General features: G+C 42.6%; 1 protein-coding gene and 1 non-coding gene across 2 annotated transcripts in view; both read right to left on the reverse strand.

The window, feature by feature from the left end:
* LOC144735467 (uncharacterized) overlaps positions 1-15,076 on the reverse strand; it is a 79,536-nt gene extending 64,460 nt beyond the window's left edge. Inside the window, exon 1 of the mRNA XM_078617868.1 lies at positions 14,967-15,076. The gene's annotated coding sequence lies outside the window, so the exon portion shown is untranslated. The remainder of the gene's footprint in view (positions 1-14,966) is intronic.
* A 5,876-nt stretch (positions 15,077-20,952) lies between these two features.
* On the reverse strand, positions 20,953-21,025 carry TRNAG-CCC (transfer RNA glycine (anticodon CCC)). Its single transcript has one exon. It is a non-coding gene; the product is annotated as a tRNA-Gly (tRNA).
* Positions 21,026-22,247: the final 1,222 nt, after the last annotated feature.

The following is a 22,247-nucleotide window of genomic DNA, read 5'->3' on the forward strand; positions in this document are numbered from 1 at the left end:
ATGTGTAAAAATACTTTTTTTAAACAAGCTTTAATGAAATGTACCATACTAGTAATGGCAGAACTCCACGACTCCAGGAAGTGGCCCCGAAGCTTGCCATAACGTAAGGGACCGTGGTGATTTACAGCCAACGTGAGTTGAGTGTGGACAATTAGACCCAAGCCGAAACCTAACATATAAAAAAGATTGTTTAAAAATATATATTTTTAATGATAGAATATAGTATTGTCATCAGTATGACATACGTATACCAAGTTTGCAGTCAATACCACATTGGGAAGAGGGTTAAAATTGAGTTACAAGATTTGAGGATACGGCAACAATGGACAGAGTGAGTTAAATTAAAGTGTGTAAATAAAAATAGTTTAGTTTATAGTTTAGTCTGTGAGTCTGTATATCTCTGCATTTAGAGTATCTGGCTGCTGCCTACATTTCTACATGATAAGCCAACTTAATTGAGCCACCAAGTTGTGACGGTCAGGGTCGCTTCTGAAGAAAGAGATACATAGCAGCTTCGTGGGGGGGCCTAACATCGTAGTAAAATAAAATAGTTAAATAGAGCAGCTTTAAGATTTTTACACGCTTTCATTTAACTCACTCTGTCTGTTCTATCCTCAACTCTGTCTGTTGTCGTATCCTCAAATCTTGTAACTCAATTTTAACCCACTTCCCAATGTGGTATCGACTGCAAACGTGGTATACTTGTGTCATACTGATGACAATACGATATTCTATCATTAGAAATACAAAAAATATATTGTTAAACAATATCTTGTACATGTTATGTTTCGGCTTGGGTCTGATTGTCCACGCTCAACTGACGTTGGCTGTACATCACCACGGCCCCTTACGTTGTGGCAAGCCTCGGGGCTACTTCCTGGAGTCGTGGAGTTCTGCCATTACTCGTACGGTACATTTCATTGAAGCGTGTTTTTTTTATATTTTTAAATATTACTTGTTGATATATATTAATATTTGTAGTCCACATCCTCCCTCACATCGTACATTGCAACATCCTAACGTTCTGGAATGCACTACCAGATTCATCGGAGCAGGCGGGACAGGGGAGGAAGGGAGGTTGGCCAGGTCATTGCCATTTTGGGCTCAGGTATTTAAGACTTCTCCAAGGTTTAGGAATGGACCCCCATGTACGTGCTGTATTATTCTTGCTTGTCTCCGTGTTGATAGCTCAGATGCTCCAGTGCTGAGATTGGGCCATAATGGATACAGCCATTGAGTATGGGATGAGGGGGGTGGGTTCGTGATTTTTCCACGTACCAAAGCAGCATAAAGTTAGCGCCATCTATCCCATTCCCAGACCGATGGGGGGTACCCGGCAAAAAAGCCAAGACTTACGATAACTTAATCGTTGTTGTTGAGTTATTGTTACCTTCAAATTTTTTTTTATTATAACTGTCACGTCTACCTCCAAACCCAACAATACGCGGTGCTAATTAAAAATAAATTACATACACAGTAGGACTCTCTATTATTCAAGTTTAAGGGTGTATCCGATTTGCGGATTAGCCTCGGCACCTGAGATTTTAACATGAATTAACAACGCGTGGATTTTCCCTCAAGCCCAAATTAATATTCTTATGACAGTTACACATTGTGCGATTCTTGGAAATGTCTATTACAAGTCACACACGCGGTGCTTATACTGAACAAATACACGTCGCTCCGGTTAATCCGAAATCCTCGCGATCGCCTCTACAATACAGTAGTTGCCAGGCACCTCAGCAGTTGTTTCGTGCTGTGGTGGTCCCACCTGATGACGGACGCTTGTGTTGCGCCCGAAACGTCGTGATTTCATTTATTTTGTTTTATACCTACGTGACTTTACCGAAAGAACCAAAGAGTATGGATCCCTGCAGTCACGAAAACTTCAAATCTATACTGTTGCAGCTTGTTAGAGCCGTAACAGTCTTGTGTACGCGGGTACTGTACGCGGTGACTCATGCAGACCCATACAAGTTCTAGCAAGCGCGTCGTATCCCAAGCAAGACGTCGTATCCCAAGACATTTTTTTTCTCGTCAAAACGCGACGCATACCAAATGCGACGTATTCCAAAGCGAGGTATGACTGTAATCCGTTCCAGAGTATAAGAAATTATATTTTATGTGGAATATTATACATGGGGTTGTATAAAATAATGTAGATACTACTCATTACTAAAATGCAAACATAAATTAAAAGAAATGCAGAAATAAATAAAAATAAATTTAATTTTTTTATTTATTTAACATCACTTTACCTTTCTGAGAGGAGTTGATAGCCTAAGAGGATGGTGGTGAGGAAGGGGAGGTGGAGGAGTGTCTTTGTTGGCACTAGCCGGCTCCCCATGCCGCCTCACAACACGATGTATGCCAGTCCTCTTCTTAAAATTATCAAACCAGCCATGGCTGGCTTTAAACACTTCACTAATATCTGCACTCGTTCCTGGCATGTCTTGTAAAAGATCAGCATGCAACGTTTTTGCCTTCTCGCAAATTACAGCCTCTGAAACATTATCGCCGGCTAACTGTTTTCCGTTTATCCATATCAATAACAATTGTTCTACTTGCTCTAATGTCCGTGATCTTTGTTTTGATATAAATTTCACCCCCTTTGCAACGTTAGCTGATTTGATGGCTTCCTTTTTTTTCACAATCGTCGAAATTGTCGTTCTCGGCATGCGGTATGCCACCGCGAGTTCCGTGACGCGCATGCCGCTTTCATACCTTTCTACGATCTCTTTTTTCACGTCAACAGTGATTCTAACCATTTTCTTTGTAGCTTGCCTTTTCTCACCAACCTTCTTAGGAGCCATCTTGAATGAATTCGCTAAAAATTCACGTTAAAATGACACAAAAAACACGTGAAAATTCACGGAGAGTGATAGCGAGGCTTGTGCACTGAACGAGTTCTCCAGGCAGACTGAGGGGCGAGGCTTTGTTTCAGTCGTGAACGGGGCACACGCGGGTACTGTACACGGTGACTCATCCCGACCCATACACGTTCAAGCAAGACGTCGTATCCCAAGACATGTTTTTTTCTCGTCAAAACACGACGTATACCAAATTGGACGCATTCCAAAAAATGTCTTGGGATACGACGTCACGCTTGCTAGGACGACTTGTATGGGTCGGGATGAGTCTCCGCGTACAGTAGCCACGTGTAACCCCCCCCCCCCCCGGTTCACGACTGAAACAAAAGCGAAAGGGGCGGGGGGCGTGGGAGAGAGGGGCGGGGGGGTGGGGGAGAGGGGCGGGGGGTGGGGGGGAGAGGGGCGGGGGGGCGAGGGGAGAGGGGCGGGGGGCGTGGGGGAGAGGGGCGGGGGCGTGGAGGGGCGAGGGGGAGAGGGGCGTGGGGGAAAGGGGCGGGGGGAGTGGAGGGGAGTGGGCGGGGGGGGAGAGGGGCGTGGGGGAGAGGGGCGGGGGGGCGTGGGGGGCTGCCCCCATGGATGGTGGAGCCCCGGGTTGAGGCACGCCACGTGACCAGCGCAGCTGGTAGCAGCGCTGGTCACGTGGCTTCTGTATGCATTTTAGTAATTAGTGTCTAAATTATTTTATAAAACCCCATTACTTTTCGATTTAAAGCTTTCGTAACTGCAGGGATTCATCTTCTTGGTTCTTTCGGTAAAGTCACGTAGAAGGGAAAAATTAACCCGTAAAAACAAAGTTTTTCACTATAAATCCTTTATATGCGTGGCGGCTAGAGTCCTCTCGTCCTCTGGCTTGAGATGGCTGCCACCTATGGGTCAGATGATTGCCTGGCAGCATTAAGCAATTGGTAATTAAATATAAAAAAAATTTTCCTAAAAAGTGCAAAAATTTGCAAAAAAATTTTCACGAAAATTTATTGTCACGCACAACGAGTCTGTATGGAAAATGTCAGCTCGATTGGATCACGGGAAGTGGGTTAAAAAACGACCGAAAGATTTGCACGGTCGTAAGCGCGCAAGCGCACAAGCAAGCGAACTTAATAAAAAGGATTTAAAAAATAAAATAATAAAAATTAAATAATTTCATTCAGAAGCTGTCTTCCCGACAGACCTGTTCTTCACCTGAGGACGGCTGCTTGCGTTGTGGCCGAAACGTCGTGAAAATTATATTATTATGTTTTATTTTTATTACTTTATTATTTCCCTTCTACGTGACTTTACCGAAAGAGCCAAGAAGATGAACCCCATTAATGTACAATATGCCATATAAAATACCATTTCTTATACTCTGGAACGGATTATTTCCTCCTCCCTTGATTTCTTATGGGAAAAATTAGTTTGGTACACGGTATAAGTCCTACCCCTTCTGGAACGAATTAACGACGTATCCCGAGGTACCACTGTATTCCACAGCGGTCGTATACCGCGGTATGACTGTACAGGGTTAAAGAAACACCCATCATCCGTAGCTATTTAAGTAAAAGTGAATTGTGGGAAAGTCGTACAGGCTCTCTTTGACATATGCGATGATAGATGAGTTCCTGGAAAAGCGCACGCATCTCATAAATCACGTCAACGTCAAAAGCAATTTTCTCGTAAGAAATAACGTTCAAGGAAGAGGGTTAGGGGGATTTCACCACTCACACTTGCAGACACAATCGACTATATTATCCTAGCCTATATCAATACAATACAAGTAAAATGAAAAATTAAACCACGTCATCTCTTTTTTTTCGATTTAAAGCTTTCGTGACTGCAGGGATTCATCTTCTTGGTTCTTTCGGTAAAGTCACGTAGAAGGGAAGTAATAAAATAATAAAAATAAAACATAATAAAATGAAATAATTCTCACGACGTTTCGGCTACAACGCAAGCAGCCGTCTTCAGGTGAAGAATGAGACACTACCAAGCTAGGAGCTTATATATAAACTGGGTTGGAGGTGGAAGAGCTCCTTAACAAAAAAGAATGTGCATATGAAGAGGAATTTAGCATATTCATGGCAAATGCGTAGGAGGTGGGCGGGGGGGGGAAACTAAAGTATAAACTACATAAAAAACTAAAGTATAAACTGCATAGCACCATCAGTATACTTACTATGATGGTGCTATGCAGTTTATACTTTAGTTTTTTATGTAGTTTATACTTTAGTTTTCTACGTGGTTGTTTAGTAACTGCAGCTACATATCAATAACATTCCTTTCCTTTGTTAATGCTACTCCCTGCACCCCCCCTTGGTGCTGTTGATCCTGCATAATGCATGGGCATAATATGCCTTTGAAACCCCCCCCGCCCACCTCCTACGCATTTTCCATGAATATGCTAAATTCCTCTTCATATGCACATTCTTTTTTGTTAAGGAGCTCTTCCACCTCCAACCCAGTTTATATATAAGCTCCTAGCTTGGTAGTGTCCCATTCTTCACCTGAAGACGGCTGCTTGCGTTGTAGCCGAAACGTCGTGAGAATTATTTCATTTTATTATGTTTTATTTTTATTATTTTATTACTTCCCTTCTACGTGACTTTACCGAAAGAACCAAGAACACGTCATCTCTAATATATTTCCTATAAAATAAAATAAAGAAACACGGTGCAGACAGTCCCCGAGTTACGGAAGGGCGAGGGGGTTCCTGAGATCGATCCGTAACCCGAATTTTCCATGTCGGAAACTGAACAATTTCCCCCCCCCCAAAAATCAATTAACAGATTCCTGCGGAAGGAGCTGGTAGGAACGTTGGGTTGCTCGGTCAATGGCCAGGGTCAACAGCGGCGTGGTGTATTCCGCAAATATGCCCGACTGTGAGGGTGGGCACAAGCTGGCGTGAGTAGGTTAAACGTTGAGTTTTATAAGGGCACCATGGGGTGACCAGCCCCTCCCCACCCAGCCCTTCCCCACCCTCCCCTCTCCACCCAGCCCCACCCCTCCCATTTTTGGATTAACGACGGACGGACACAATAATCCCCTGTGGGCTGGTGTAACCAGAAGGTTCCTACCAGTATGAAATGTACCGTACTAGTGTAGGACTCTTACTGACGCGACGACTTCTTTGTCTTTCTCGTTCCTTTTATTTCGCATATAGTTCACATCTCCGACGGCATCGTTCAATGTTCCTCCGTACTCTTCAATGTACAATTCTACATCAGCCCCACTCGATGTCTCTCCGTTCGCTCGCTCTGCTGCTTCGCTCGCTCTCTCTCCACCAAGGTCCGTTACTCCGCTGCTTTGCTACGCTGTACTCGCTCTGTCCTTGCTACTCTGTCCGTACTCTCTATATCCACTGCTACCATATACTGTATTCTCTCTGTCCACTGCTACCTTATACTATACACTCCTATCCACTGCTACCTTATACTATACGCTCTTATCCACTGCTACCTTATACTATACACTCTTATCCACTGCTACCTTATACTATACACTCTTATCCAGGCACCAACTCCAACGCCAACTCCAACTGCGACTCCAACACTCACAATTACTCCCGTATCTCCATACGCTCACTGCCTTTATCCCCGAACCAATCAGCCCCAATTAATTATGTCATCCCCCACTTCGCTACTCGCCCCCAGGCCCCCAGCCTCACGTGATCCTGTTATCGTAGACACCCCGACGCCCGTCCCAGACACTTACCCTTTCGACCAATCACCGGTCTGCGTCCTCAGTTACCCCTAACACCTGTGGCGTCTCTTAATGACCTCACCCCTTAATTGGCGCAACAACAACTGTATGTCCTCAGTTTTCCCACACCGTCCGCTGCACGCTCGCATCGCAACCAAATGCGTGGCGCGTGTCATTTCAAGTCCTACACTAGTAATGGCAGAACTCCAAGACACCAGGAAGTGGCCCCGAAGCTTGCCATAGCGTAAGGGGCCGTGGTGATTTACAACCAACGTCAGTTGAGTGTGGACAATTAGACCCAAGCCGACACATAACATATAAAAAAATGTTTAAAAATATTTTTTTTATGATAGAATATGGTATTGTCATCAGTATGACATAAGTATATCAAGTTTGCAGTCGATACCACATTGGGAAGTGGGTTAAAATTGAGTTACAAGATTTGAGGATACAACGACAACAACAGAGTGAGTTCAATAAAAGCGTGTAAATAAAAACAGATGTTAATACAGACTTGATGATGCCTTGCAAACGAGGTGTGTGTATGTCTATTTGATGTTTGAACATCCTGAATACAACTGTTTTATAGGCAGAGTAAGGGTAATTTAAAACCCATTCTTATTTTTTGGACAATGGCAACAACGTAGATATGTAAGTGTTTTTTTTTCCACGCGAACAACAACTTCTTAATCTCCTGTCACTTTTTATTGAACAGAGAAGCCTTCTCCACTGCTAGCCTGTTCTCTATCTCACTCTCCTAGCCTATCCACTGCTAGCCTGTTCTCTATCTCACTCTGCTAGCCTCTGTACTGCTAGCCTTTCTACCCTAGCCTCTCCAACCTCGCCCTCGCCTCCAGTGGGGGTTAAGCCATCACCGCTGGAGCGGACGAGGTGTGGAGAGCGGGGCCTCCCACTTCTCCTGTCTTTCCTCGTCTTCACTCCGTCCAACTAGTCCACTCTCACTCTCCCACGCGCCCGTATTTGTCCCCCTCCTCATTAACTCCTCATTAATTAAGCTGGCGACCCACCCGTCGCCTCACGCCTGTGGCTATCACCTCAATCTTCCGTCAACATGGCACCTGTTCCGCGCCTGCATTTGCAGCCAGCCAATCACCGGCTATGCATCTTAATTGGCCGTCTCCTTTCCGTTGTTCCCTCTCGAAGCAACCTCACTGTCCGTAACTCGCACATGCTTGCACACCGCTTGCAAACCCCGCGCGCGTTACTCCACTACAGATATATAAAGCAGTGAACTATTTTGTCTTTTGTCAACGTGACACTTTTTTACCGATTGGCCTGTGTCGGGTGGTGGAGGGTTACGACACATTTATAAATAACGCGATCTAACCCAAAAACTTGATTATGAAAGATATATAACTGCTTGAACCCGAGCAATACGTTATCTGATGCTTGACTTTTGTCTCTGGTCTACTTACACCAGTAGCACAGAGACAAGGCCACACCGAAGGCCGCTATCGCTGGTGTAGGCCAATCAGTTTCCAAGACAATGCTATTATCTTCTTGGTTCTTTCGGTAAAGTCACGTAGAAGGGAAATAATAAAATAATAAAAATAAAACATAACATAAAATTCTCACGACGTTTCGGCCACAACGCAAGCAGCCGTCCTCAGGTGAAGAACAGGGCTGTCGGAAAGACAGCGTCCGAATGAACACCACCAAAGACAATGCTATTACGTTATCATTATCAGAGCGTTGTGTGTTTGCATATTTGTGCCACGAGTAATGTGTGGGTTAATGCAGTACTTGATGACGCCTTGCAATAGCTGTTTCTATTTGGTGTTTGAACATCTTAACACAACTCCTGTTTTATTGCCAGATGTCCATTGTTATTTTTTCATCAGCACCATCAGCAGCATCACGTAACGTAACTTTATCTATGGGACCGTTTCGCCATTACAGTACTATCAAAATGATGATGGCAGTAACACAGGCATTGGTGTTAAGGAATGTTCAAACACCAAATAGATACATTTTGCAAGGCATAAAGTCTGCATTAACCAGACTAAATTAAAAGCATGTTTTATTTTACCAGGTTTGGCCCCAATGAGCTGCTGTGTAGCTCTTTTGTCAGAAGCGATCAGGCCATCACCAATGACAGCGGCTCAACCAAGTGGCGGCTTGTCATCGTCATGTGGGAATTTACGTCAGCTGCCAAATACTTTAAATGCATAGAGACACATAGAGATACACAGAGACCCATACTCATGGAAACCCACGGAGATCCAGACTCGTATAGAACCAATACAAGCAGTCCTCTACTTACGATGGAGATGCGTTACGACGTCCCCATCGTAAGTCAAAAATATCGTAAGTCGAAGATGGCCTAGCCTACCCAGGAGTCTTAAAGAATGGTGATAATTTAGCAAAACAGAGCAATTTACAGTACCGTACTGTGTAAACTATATACTGTATGTATTTATTAATTACAATACTGTATTGCACAGTCAAATATAAAATAAAAAAACAAGGAAAATTCTTAGCCTACCGATATGAACTGCAATTTAATAGAAAAAAAATTCAGGAAACAATCCTATCTGCTGTAAAAACGTTTAACATGCATTGGACGTATCGTATCGTGGTAACCCTCAAATGACATCGCTAAAGCTACACATCGTACTTGCATTGAACGTATCGTAACGTATCATATTGTACTGTACTCACCAAGATTCGTACGCTGCTGCGTTTGCCTGTCGCGCGAAATTTTAATTATTTTTAAATTTTGTCATATTGCGATCGCCATCGTAAGATCGAAATATCGTAAGTCGGACCATCGTAACTCGGCGACTATCTGTACTCACAGAGACCCACACATAATATTTTAAATAAATATGTTGATTCTAAATGTGGAGGGAAAAGCCGGAGGACCCGGAGAAAAATCCACACGACCACCACGGGGAGAGAAACACAGACTCCAAAGTACAGCAGCAGGCATCGTCAGGGTTGTAATAGAGCCCACGACCTCCTGCGTACCAGGCGAGGTAGTTAAGATCTCCTAGCCACCGCGACGCACACACATACGCATGTTGAACTGCTTTTGCACCGTACATAACGCACAGTGCTTCATCACGCTCTGATAATAATAGTAGCAGTTGCACAACATGCAAACTAATCATGCCATAATAATAGTAGTGCGTACAACATGCAAACTAATCATGTTACAATAATAGTTGCAGTGTGCACAACATGCAAACTGTGTAACAATTTTTTTTTTCCTGGGTAGTGTTATTTCCTAATTGCTTATGCCTCAAAAGTACAGAAAATTGATATTATTCCCCACAGACTTTGCTTTTGTGACCAGGACAGTGATATTTAGAAATGTACTTATTTTCCAGAACATTCCAGATAGATTCAGTGCTGAGTAAACTTGGAGTAGCTTCTAAAACATTCTAAAACTTTCCAGTAATATAAATAGTAGTATAAATACAGGGGCCTTAAGCCCACCAGTTCAGTTTAGTTCCAGCTGCCTAAGTGGATACATATCTGCATTTTTATGAGATGGCATCAAGAGACTGCAAGCATCCGGCAGACGCATTTTGCTATGTCTGCGGCCAATTTATTAAGACAAGAGCGAAAAAGTACTCTGTAGAAGCATCTGCTAAGATGTGTGATGCCTACAAGGCATATTTAGGAATGCCTGTCAGGGATCAAGACAAACCCTGGGCACTCTGGAAGGTAAAATGGACAATTGTTGCTCGGAATTATGTTATACAATTCGTAAAAAAAAATTATAAAAGTTTTTAATTTTAAAATGTTTTACAATTTTCAATGTTATTGAAAAAATTTATAATATATGAAAAATGTTGCGAGACTCTCTTATACATTAGTCATGGGTCAAATAAATGTATTTTTGTAGGATGGTACAGAGGGGAAAAGAGAGCCATGAAGTTCACGATCCCAAGAATTTGGCGGGAACTCACTGATCACTCAAGCAACTGCTACTTCTGCATGATGGACCCTTCCAAACGTCGGACTGGAAAGAATGCACCTGCTATCACGTATCCGGACCTTGCTTCATCATGAGCTCCCCGTACCCACTCCTTCGGAGGGAGAGTCTTTAGAAGAGAGCAGCAAGTCAGAAAGCACGGAAGACCTTGTAGAGCCAGATGACAATTTCAGAGGTGGAGCTGAGGAGAGAAACACATACTACCCCAACCAAAAATACCTCAATGACTTGATCAGAGATCTTGGTCTCACGAAGTATAATGCCGAGCTTTTGACGTCTAGGCTCAAGCAGTGGAAATTGTTGGATAAAAGTGTGCAAGTCACAGATCAGAGGAAGCGTCACCAACCTTTTTGCAGCTTCTTCACCCGACAAGATGGGCTCTGCTTCTGCCACAATGTGACTAGTCTGTTCGAGGCAATGGGAATCGCCTGTAACCAGAATGAGTGGCGCCTCTTCATTGACAGCTCATCCAGGAGCCTCAAAGACGTGCTGTTCTATAATGGTAACAAGTACCCGTCTCTTCCCCTGGCTCACACGGTGAACCTCAAAGAGGATTACAACAGTATGATGAGTACGGCTGGGAGATCATCGGAGACTTCAAAATGGTGGCATTCCTGATGGGTCTCCAAGGGGGTTTTACCAAGTTTCCCTGCCATCTTTGCCTTTTGGACAGCAGGGACACCAAGGCGCACTACCACAGGCGGGGCTGGTCACAGCGGACCGAGTTCTCTGTGGGGAGGAACAGCATCAAGTGGGAGCCACTGGTGGACCCCTGGAAGGTGCTGATGCCACCACTGCACATCAAATTTGGACTTATGAAAGAATTTGTCAGAGCTGTAGATAAGGATTTGGCAGCCTTCAAGTACCTTCAAGACTTCTTCCCTAAGCTGTCTGAGGAAAAGGTCAAAGCCGGTGTCTTCGTCAGACCACAGATAAAGAAAATACTGGAGTGCAATCAATTCCCCAAGAAGCTCACTAGTAAGGAAAAAGCGGCTTGGAACAGCTTTGTCGCAGTGGTTCGTGGCTTCCTGGGCAATCACAAAGTTGAAAACTATGTGGAGCTGGTTGAGACTCTGGTGAAGAACTACGGCACAATGGGCTGTAGAATGTCTCTCAAAGTCCATTTCCTTGACGCTCATCTTGATAAATTCAAGGAGAACATGGGAGCATACTCGGAGGAGCATGTCGAGCACTTCCACCAGGATATACTGCAATTTTTAACGCCGCTACCAAGGACAGTATAACGAGAACATGATGGGAGACTAAATTTGGGGGCTGATTCGTGAAAGTGATTTACAGTTTGATCGGAAATCTCGAAAAACTACTCGCTTCTAAATCTTTTGTCGTAATTTTTGTATTCCTTTAGTATAAACACATGTAAATTTTTATTCATGTTATTTTTTCTGACTTTATGTGAACGAAAAGACACATTCACCCGTTTGCTCATTGAAAATAGGTAAATTTCTAAATATCACTGTCCTGGTCACAAAAGCAAAAGTTTGTGAGAAATAATAGCCATTTTCTATACTTTTTAGGCATACGCAATTACGAAATAACACTTACTACCCAGGAACAAAAATTGTGTTACATAGTGTAATAGCAGTAGTGTGCACAACATGCAAACTAACCATGTTCTAATAATATCGTCGTGGGTTCTAAATAGGCGAAGACCGAGTCTTGAAGGCAACACGTTTATTTACTAACAAAACTCGAGCTGGCCAACATAACAGATAACTGCGCAACGCTCCTAGGTTAACTATGTACATCACGGGTTAACTACATAGGGTGGTGGCCACCGCTCCTAGCCACCTAACCGCTTGAACGGGATCATTATATGGTTGGACCAGGACAGCTAACACGCTGCCTGGCCCTCGTGCGCGAAAACTGAAAAGCGAGGATCAAAGAAGGCGGCTTCATTCCCGGGTCGAACAGCCCAGCTCCCTCTCGGGACTGGGCTTATATCCGTTGCGGCGTGACCGGGCTCCGCTCCTGGCCACGCCCCCATCTAGATCCTTCGTGGAGGCTCTCGGTCCATACCACGTGGCCCCCTCACCCCCTTCTGGGGGTCCCCGTGCCCCCTCGTCCAGTCACGTGCTCTCGCAGGTTCACGCAGGCGGTCATGGCCTGACCCGACCTCCGTGACACATGGACCCTGCCCTCTAGTGATACCCTTAATGCAGTACACACACTGGTGCCATAGAACGGCACCCCGCGTACAGTACCACTCTTCCCTCGGTACTGTCGCTACACTGTAGTGATACAATTTATGTCGCTACAATAATAGTAGTGTGTACATCAAGCTAACTAATCATGTTATAATAATAGTAGTGTTCACAACATGCAAACTAATTATGTTATAATAATAGTAGTGTGTACATCATGCGAACTAATCATGCTATAATAATAATAGTATTGCGTACATGGTAACTAATCATGTTATAATAATAGTAGTGTGTACAACAAGCTAACTAATCATGTTATAACAATAGTAGTGTGTACAACATGCTAACTAATGTTATAATAATAGTAGTGTGTACATCATGCTAACTAATCATGTTACAATAATAATAGTGTGTACATCATGCTAACTAATCATGTTATAATAATAGTAGTGTGTACAACATGCTAACTAATGTTATAATAATAGTAGTGTGTACATCATGCTAACTAATCATGTTACAATAATAATAGTGTGTACATCATGCTAACTAATCATGTTATAACAATAGTAGTGTGTACAACATGCTAACTAATCATGTTATAATAATAATAATAGTGTGTACATCATGCTAACTAATCATGTTATTATAATAATAGTAGTGTGTACAACAAGCTAACTAATCATGTTATAACAATAGTAGTGTGTACATCATGCTAACTAATCATGTTATAATAGTAGTGTGTACATCATGCTAACTAATGTTATAATAATAGTAGTGTGTACATCATGCTAACTAATCATGTTATAACAATAGTAGTGTGTACATCATGCTAACTAATCATGTTATAACAATAGTAGTGTGTACATCATGCTAACTAATCATGTTATAACAATAGCAGTGTGTACATCATGCTAACTAATCATGCTATAATAATAGTAGTGTGTACATCATGCTAACTAATGTTATAATAATAGTAGTGTGTACAACAAGCTAACTAATCATGTTATAATAATAGTAGTGTGTACATCATGCTAACTAATGTTATAATAATAGTAGTGTGTACATCATGCTAACTAATCATGTTATAATAATAGTAGTGTGTACATCATGCCAACTAATCATGTTATAATAATAATAGTGTGTACAACATGCTAACTAATCATGTTATAACAATAGTAGTGTGTACATCATGCTAACTAATTATGTTATAATAATAGTAGTGTGTACAACATGCTAACTAATCATGTTATAACAATAGTAGTGTGTACATCATGCAAACTAATCATGTTATAATAATAGTAGTGTGTACATCATGCTAACTAATTATGTTATAATAATAGTAGTGTGTACATCATGCTAACTAATCATGTTATAACAATAGTAGTGTGTACATCATGCTAACTAATTATGTTATAATAATAGTAGTGTGTACAACATGCTAACTAATCATGTTATAACAATAGTAGTGTGTACATCATGCAAACTAATCATGTTATAATAATAGTAGTGTGTACATCATGCTAACTAATCATGTTATAATAATAGTAGTGTGTACATCATGCCAACTAATCATGTTATAATAATAATAGTGTGTACATCATGCTAACTAATCATGTTATAACAATAGTAGTGTGTACATCATGCTAACTAATCATGCTATAATAATAATGTGTACATCAAGCTAACTAATCATGCTATAATAATAATAGTAGTGTACATCATGCTAACTAATCATGTTATAACAATAGTAGTGTGTACATCATGCTAACTAATCATGTTATTATAATAATAGTAGTGTGTACATCATGCTAACTAATCATGTTATAATAATAGTAGTGTGTACCAGCAAGCTAACTAAACATATTATAATAACGACGATGATGTTGCTACGCATTCCCTTTGAAACGGATTGACCTTACAACAGAGGGTAGTGGGGGGTTAAGGGGGTACGGGGTAAGGGAGTGGAGGGTTAAGAGAGGGGATAAGCTGGGGGGCTGGGGGCGTCAAGGAGGGGGTGGGAGGTAAAAGGGTTTAAGAAGGGGGGGTTAAGGAGGGGGGGTAAGAGGGGCGATGAGAGGTTGAGGGGGGGGGGTTAAGGAGGGGGGGGGGGGTTGGGGTTCAGGTGGGGGGGGCGAGGGGGTTAAGGGGGGGGGTGCGATGGGGTTAACGGGGGGGGGGGTGTGCGAGGGGGTTAACGGGGGGGGCGAGGGTTTAAGAGGGGGGCGAGGAGGGTAAGGGGGGGGGGGTGTTAGGGGGGCCTCGTGGTGTCTGTGGGGGTGCCGCTGTGGTGGTTACCGGTGAGAGCGCGCTGAGCCTCAGCCGTAGACGGCGCCGATGCCGCGCGTGGAAGCCGCCGCCGCCGTGGGGAGGGGGGTCTAGTGGGGGGCTGTAGTGGAGGGGGCTGTAGTGGGGGGGGCTGTAGTGGGGGGGGGGGCTGTAGTGGGGGGGGCTGTAGTGGGGGGGGGCTGTAGTGGAGGGGCTGTAATGGGGGGCTGCAGTGGGGTGGAGGCTGTCTAGCAGTCGGGGGCTGTAGTGGGGGTGGGGTGTGTACTGTAGTGGGGGGCTGCAGTGGGGGGCTGCAATGGGGGGCTGCAATGGGGGTCTAGTGGGGGGTCTAGTGGGGGGCTGGGGGTGGTTTTGAGGCTTCACGCGCGGCCGTTCGCGCGCGCCGCAGCCGCCGCCATCTTGGCGTCTCGCCCACAATGCACCGCGAGCCCGGCGTTGTTTATTTATTTACTTCGTAGCTCCCTTATATCTGTGTGACTGTGTGTGTGTAAGTGGATGTGTGTGTGTAAGTGGATGTGTGTGTGTGTAAGTGGATGTGTGTGTGTAAGTGGATGTGTGTAAGTGGATGTGTGTGTGTGTGAGTCGCTGTGTGTGTGTGTGAGTTCATGTGTGTGTGTGGGTCCATGTGTGTGTGAGTGGATGTGCGTGTGTGTGTGAGTGGATGTGTGTAAGTGGATGTGTGTGAGTGGATGTGTGTAAGTGGATGTGTGTGTGTAAGTGGATGTGTGTGTGTGTGAGTCGCTGTGTGTGTGTGTGAGTCCATGTGTGTGTGAGTGGATGTGTGTGTGTGAGTCGCTGTGTGTGTGTGTGAGTCGCTGTGTGTGTGTGTGAGTCGCTGTGTGTGAGTGGATGTGTGTAAGTGGATGTGTGTGTGTGTGAGTCGCTGTGTGTGTAAGTGGATGTGTGTGTGTGTGTGTGAGTGGATGTGTGTGTGTAAGTGGATGTGTGTGTGTAAGTGGATGTGTGTGTGTAAGTCGCTGTGTGTGAGTCGCTGTGTGTGTGTAAGTGGATGTGTGTGTGTAAGTGGATGTGTGTGTGTAAGTGGATGTGTGTGGGAGTCGCTGTGTGTCGCTGTGTGTGTGCGTGTGTAAGTCGATGTGTTTGAGTCGATGTGTGTGTGATTCCTTGTGTGTGTTAGTCGATATGTGTGTGTTTAAGTCGATGTGTGTGTGAGTTCGTGTGTGTTTAAGTCAATGTGTTTGCGTGTGTGGGTCGATGTCTGTGTAAGTCGATGTGTGTGTGTGTTAGTCGCTGTATGTGTGAGTCGCTGTGTGTGTGTAAGTGGATGTGTGTGTGTGAGTAGCTGTGTGTGTGTTAGTCAATGTGTTTGCGTGTGTGGGTCGATGTCTGTGTAAGTCGATGTGTGTGTGTGTAAGTCGATGTGTGTCTTTTTCGCCCGGGCAATGCCGGGTACTTACAGCTAGAATCTTTATATAGTTTTACTTACGTCTCTATATTTTTACTTGATTTATCTATATGTATTTACTTCATATCTCAATAAATATTGTTACTTTATCTTTCTCTCTGTTTTTTTTTATTTGTCTCTTTACCTCTATATATACTTTATTTCTCGAAATATAATTGATATATCTCTTTAAAAACGTTATTCCTCTATATACAATTTATATATCTCGTCATGTCGACATATACTTTATCTCCATATATATACTTTATCTATCTCTATTTATATACTTTCTCTATCTCTACAGTATATATATTATATATCTCTATCTATCTCTTTCTATACGTTATTTCACTGTCTCTCTATAACTTTATCTCTATATATAAACTTTATTTCCTCTATCTATTTTTCTCTATCTCTCTACGTATACTTTATCTCTCTAAATATACTTTCTCGCTCTAAATATACTTTATGTTTTTATATACTTTATCTATCTCTGTATATATATAACACTGGTCAACAAAAAAAACGTTTTTTTCTGGCCTGGACTTTTGCAGCTGTCTTAGACTAATTTCAGGGTGCTGATTCCAAATCCGATCTCAGATTTTCTCTATCACATCATTTTTATGTTATCGGCATACCCCATTTTCATTGATTTTACCCGAAATTAACTCTGTCACTTATGATTGCAAGTTGTTGCGAGTCAGTGACTGCTTTAGTGTTAAAATATGGTGCTGTATTTTTAGGATAGTGTGTTTATAATATCATTTTATGTAGATATCCACATTTATTTAATATTTTTCTTCTGCAGTTTTTATTGAAAATGCTGATAGACACAAACTGATGCCAGATTTGGAATCAGCACCCCAAAATGACCTTCAAACCCTGCTTGGTTCTTTCGGTAAAGTCACGTAGAATGGAAATAATAATATAATAAAAATAAAACATAATAAAATAATTCTCACGACGTTTCGGCCACAACGCAAGCAGCCGTCCTCAGGTGGACTCTGTCTACAGAGACTCTGTCTACTCGACAGACCGGCTCTCCACCTGAGGACGGCTGCTTGCGTTGTGGCCGAAACGTCGTGAGAATGATTTTTTTATGTTTTATTTTTATTATTTTATTATTTCCATTCTACGTGACTTTACCGAAAGAACTAAGAAGATGAATCCCTGCAGTCACGAAAGCTTTAAATTGAAATTTACCTTAAAACCGTTGGAATACCTTATACCAGAAAAAGTGTGTTGACCAGTGTAATCTATCTCTCTCGATACTTTCTCTCTCTGTATATATAGACTCTATCTCTCTATATATATTTACTTTACCTCGACCTCCAATGTGTGTGTCTGTTCGGTTAATGGGGAGCGGTGGCGCAGCGGTTAGCACTACGCTGCGCTCCGAACACGGCGGCCCGAGTTCGAATCCCGCTCACGGCCAACACCACCAGTGACGATTATCCGAACCGGTCCTGGGCCTCCCCTAGGTCGACTCAGCCTCAAATGAGTACGTGGTGAGCTGTATAAACATCGCCACTGGGGAGACAAAGGCGGCCGGCCGTGGTGGTGGCCACCCACCCCCTTCATAGGTGCTAATCGCTAACAGCACTTGCCCCTACAGTCTGTTAAGGCTATACAGGGGATTTTTTTTCGAAACGTCGTGGGTTTTTTGCTCTTATTTTTATTTTATATTTTATTTTATTATTTTTCTTTTATTTTCTATCTACGTGACTTTACAGAAATAACCAAGAATATACAGGATATCTTTATTTTTGGTACGCCTGATTTTTTTATTCGTAAAAAAAGAAATTGGTAAAAACCCAACAAGCTTTCTATGCACGTACGTTATTTTGACCCCGGAATTAACATGCCGTCTTAACCCACACGGTTTAATCTTGATTTGAGGCTTTCGTGACTGCAGGAATCCATACTATTTGGTTCTTTCAGTAAAGTCACGTATTCTTGAGTTTTCAGGTCCATACTGCGTACAGCTGTATCAATACGGGCAAAACAAATAATGGGTCTATTTTTTTGTGTTTCTCCCTTGTGATGGGACTTTGTAGGATGAACGTTGAGATTTATAAGGCCACGGAGTGACCAATAAGGTCTGAATTGGTCTGTAATAAGGTAGGCATTGATGAGGAGTTGACAAGATGTTAAGTGTCAAAGATTCCAAACATTATAAACAGACAACACAGTGAGTTCAATAAAAGTGTGTAAAAAAAAACTATCTCCCACGCCGATGGCTTTTCTTGAATGAATACATTTACCTAGAGTGCCGTAGTTCCTCTGAGATGTTAACTACCTTGCCCTGTATACAGGAGGTTGTGGGTTCGATAACAATCCTGACGCCGCGGTGGCTAGGAGGAGATGTTAACTACCTCGCCTGGTGTACAGGAGGTCGTGGGTTCGATCCCGAACCTGACGCCTCCTGCTGTATATTTGGAGTTTGCATGTCTCTCTGTCTCTCCCTGTAGTCGCGTGGAATTTTCTCCGGGTCCTCCGGTTTCACATTTAGAATCAGGTGTTTAGAATTATTTGGCTGCTGCCATAAATTTCCTCGTGATGATGATACGCAACTTCGTTGGGCTGTTATTTGTGGCCAGGTCGCTTCTGAAAAGCGCTACATAGTTCGGTGGGCCTTACCTGATCAAATAAAAATAGTTAATAGCTTCGGATGCGCTGCTTCTGCGGACGTCTGGAACGCTATTCCTTATTAGGAAAACAACTGGGGAGCTATGCCACTTTTAAAAATATAATATTAACTAAGTAATTTTCTTAAAACTGATTTGTTGTACAGTAAAACCTTGGATTGCGAGCATAATTCGTTCCGGAAACTTGTTTGTAATCCAAAGCTCTCGTATATCAAAGCACTCGTATATCAGTTGTGATCACTTGACACTCGGCAGACAAAGCGTACACACGTACTACTCGTATTGCAAGACCTCGCTCGTTAATCAGATTAATATTTACTTAAAAAAATTGCTCGTCTTGCAAAAAACTCACAGACCAAGTTACTCGCAATCCAAGGTTTTAGTGTATTTAGTTTGTTGTCCTTCCCTCCGCACCTTTGATTAGCACGGTTGTCACCGTACAGAGCAAATGAAGTTCAACGTATATACGTGTGTAGTGTAGTGACTTCGGAGACGATATTTGTCGAGGCAACTTTTATTAACACCCACGATCTCACTTGCACACACCCTGTACTCGCTAGCCTATGACACAACACTAGCCGTCTAGTATCGGCGGCGCTGACTAAGACAGTTAACAGGCCATCTAGCAGCGCAATGTCGAGCGAAGACGGCAGTGACGATGGCGATGAAACAACAGCAACGACGAGACAATGCAATTCCCACAACGGCAGCCTCAAGCTCCCGCTGTAAGCCCCTTTTATCCAAGCAGCGTGGTCTGACTCTGCCCTGGCCGCGCCTCCCTTCTCGAACCCACTAGCAGGTTCCAGGGGCTTCCAGATGGGCCCCTCCATGACCCTTGCCCTAGTTATTCCGCCCTGCCGACACACACACCGTGTACACGCTCACCGGCGTGTGCACTGTTTATACACCACAAGTTGCCGCTGCTGGTCACCAGCCAGCGCTATTACACTACACGTGCACTGGAATATGTTTGCAGTTACATTTTTACTTAAAGCTTTCGTGACTGCAGGAATTCATATTCCTTGGGTCTTTCGGTAAAGTCACGTAGATAGGTTCAAATAAAATAACAAAAAAATTACAAAAACTATGACGTTTCGGAAAAAATGACGATTGCTTGTGTTGTGATCAAAACGTCGTAGTTTCAGGATGAAAGATGACGATCGCTTGTGTTGTGATCGAAACGTTGTAGTTTTCTGTTTTTTATGTTCTTTTCTTTGAACCTATCTACGTGACTTTACCGAAACACCCAAAGAATATGTTTGCAGTTATTTTGAAAGATTCATACTCTTAGGTTTCTCGGTAAAGTCACGTAGGTAAAAAATAATAAAAATTAAAATTCATGAAAGTAATAATACAAATAAAATAATAAATCACGACGTTTCGGAGGCAATACAAGTCTCCGTCATCAGGTGGGACCGTCACAGCTAAATTTACTTGATACTCACGAAAGCTTCAAATCTAGAATTATTTTGAAGGGTTTGTTTTTATTATTGTTTACCTTTCCTATACTTTGCACTCCCTGATCGGTGTTTCGTGAGTGTTATGTTTGTTGTTGTTGTAACATTCTGACCCCCTGCCCCAACTGGACATATGTGACAACAAATTAACCCGTAAAAACAAAGTTTTTCACTCTAAATCCTTTATATGCGTGGCGGCTAGAGTCCTCTCGTCCTCTGGCTTGAGATGGCTGCCACCTATGGGTCAGATGATTGTCTGCCAGTATTAAGCAATTGGTAATTAAATATTTAATTTGTTTTCCCTAAACAGTGTAAAATTTTGGAAAAATTTTTTCACGAAAATTATTTGTCACACAACGAGTCTGTGTGGAAAATGTCAGCTCGATTGGATCACGGGAAGTGGCTTAAAAAACGAGCGAAAGATTTGCACGGTCCTAAGCAAGCAAGCGAACTTAATATAAAGGATTTAGAAATATATTCGCCTGTGGAGGACGCGGGGATCGATCCCGCGACCTTTGGCATGGGAAGCGAGCGCGCTACCAACTGCGCTACTCCGCCACGGCCTGTGGAGGGGTTACGCTCTGGGCTCTTACACTGTGACGTTCAGCCAAAGCCATGAATGAGTTCTATTTGAATATATGTAAAATAAAAAAAATTTGCCTAAAAAGTGTAAAATTTTGGGAATTTTTTTTCACGAACATTAATTGTCTAACGCAACGAGTCTGTGTGGAAAATGTCAGCTCGATTGGATCACGGGAAGTGGGTTAAAAAACGACCGAAAGATTTGCACGGTCGTAAGCAAGCAAGCAAGCACGCAAGCAAGCATAATGAAAAAAAAAACTTCCTTGGTGTGTGCTATTTGCAGCAGCGGATGCTGGCATGGTTGTTACCGCTCCAGCTCCACTCGCGTTTCTCTGTTAGTCTTTTCAGTTGAACCTTTGTTATACTTTTTTTATATTTCAAGTGCTTAATTAAACATAATGATGTTGATTTACTCTTCAACACACCAGTGGGCTAAAGTAGTTAATTATTTGTCCTTTGTAAACGTGACACAATTAAAATTCCTTATGAATAACAATTGAATGATTACCAATCTATATAATTACAATACCCTCCCCCTCTTTGCCTCGAATCACTGCACCAGATTGAATTGATGACGTCACCCTGCTGCTGCTCTATTTAAGACCGGGAGCGACAGGAAAGCTTCACCAATCTAATCCGATGAAGCTGATTGTAATTACCAGCGAAACGTCGTACTCAAATTTAAAAATGCTGTTGATTCTCTCTTCAACACACCGGTGGGCTAAAGAAGTCAATTATGTTGTCCTTTGACAAACGTGACACATGTTTTACTGTTTGGTCGTGTCGAGTGGTGGAGGGTTACGACACATTTATAAATAACGCGATCTGACCCAAAAACCTATATTATGATTTTTTTTTACTGTTTGGCCGTGTTGGGTGGGGGAGGGTTACGACACATTTATAAATAACGCGATCAAACCCAAAACCCTTTATTATGAATAATATTGGTCGCGAAAGCCTACGTGTTAAACTGCTTAATTAAACATTCGTTAGTGTTTTTAAGTCACCCTCCAATTTTGAGTTTAACACAATAGAGTAAATCTTGATTTAAAGCATTCGTGACTGCAGGAATTAATATTATTTGGGTCTTTTGGTAAAGTCACGTAGATAGAGCAATAAAATAATTAAAATTAAAATAAAGTGAATTTAAAAAAACCTTCAAAACAGCCTGCCTCAGCAGCTTTCCCCCTATTTTTTC

This window comes from Lampetra planeri, chromosome 55 (genome assembly GCF_965212315.1).
Source record: "Lampetra planeri chromosome 55, kcLamPlan1.2.h2, whole genome shotgun sequence".
Taxonomy (NCBI): Eukaryota; Metazoa; Chordata; class Hyperoartia; order Petromyzontiformes; family Petromyzontidae; genus Lampetra; species Lampetra planeri.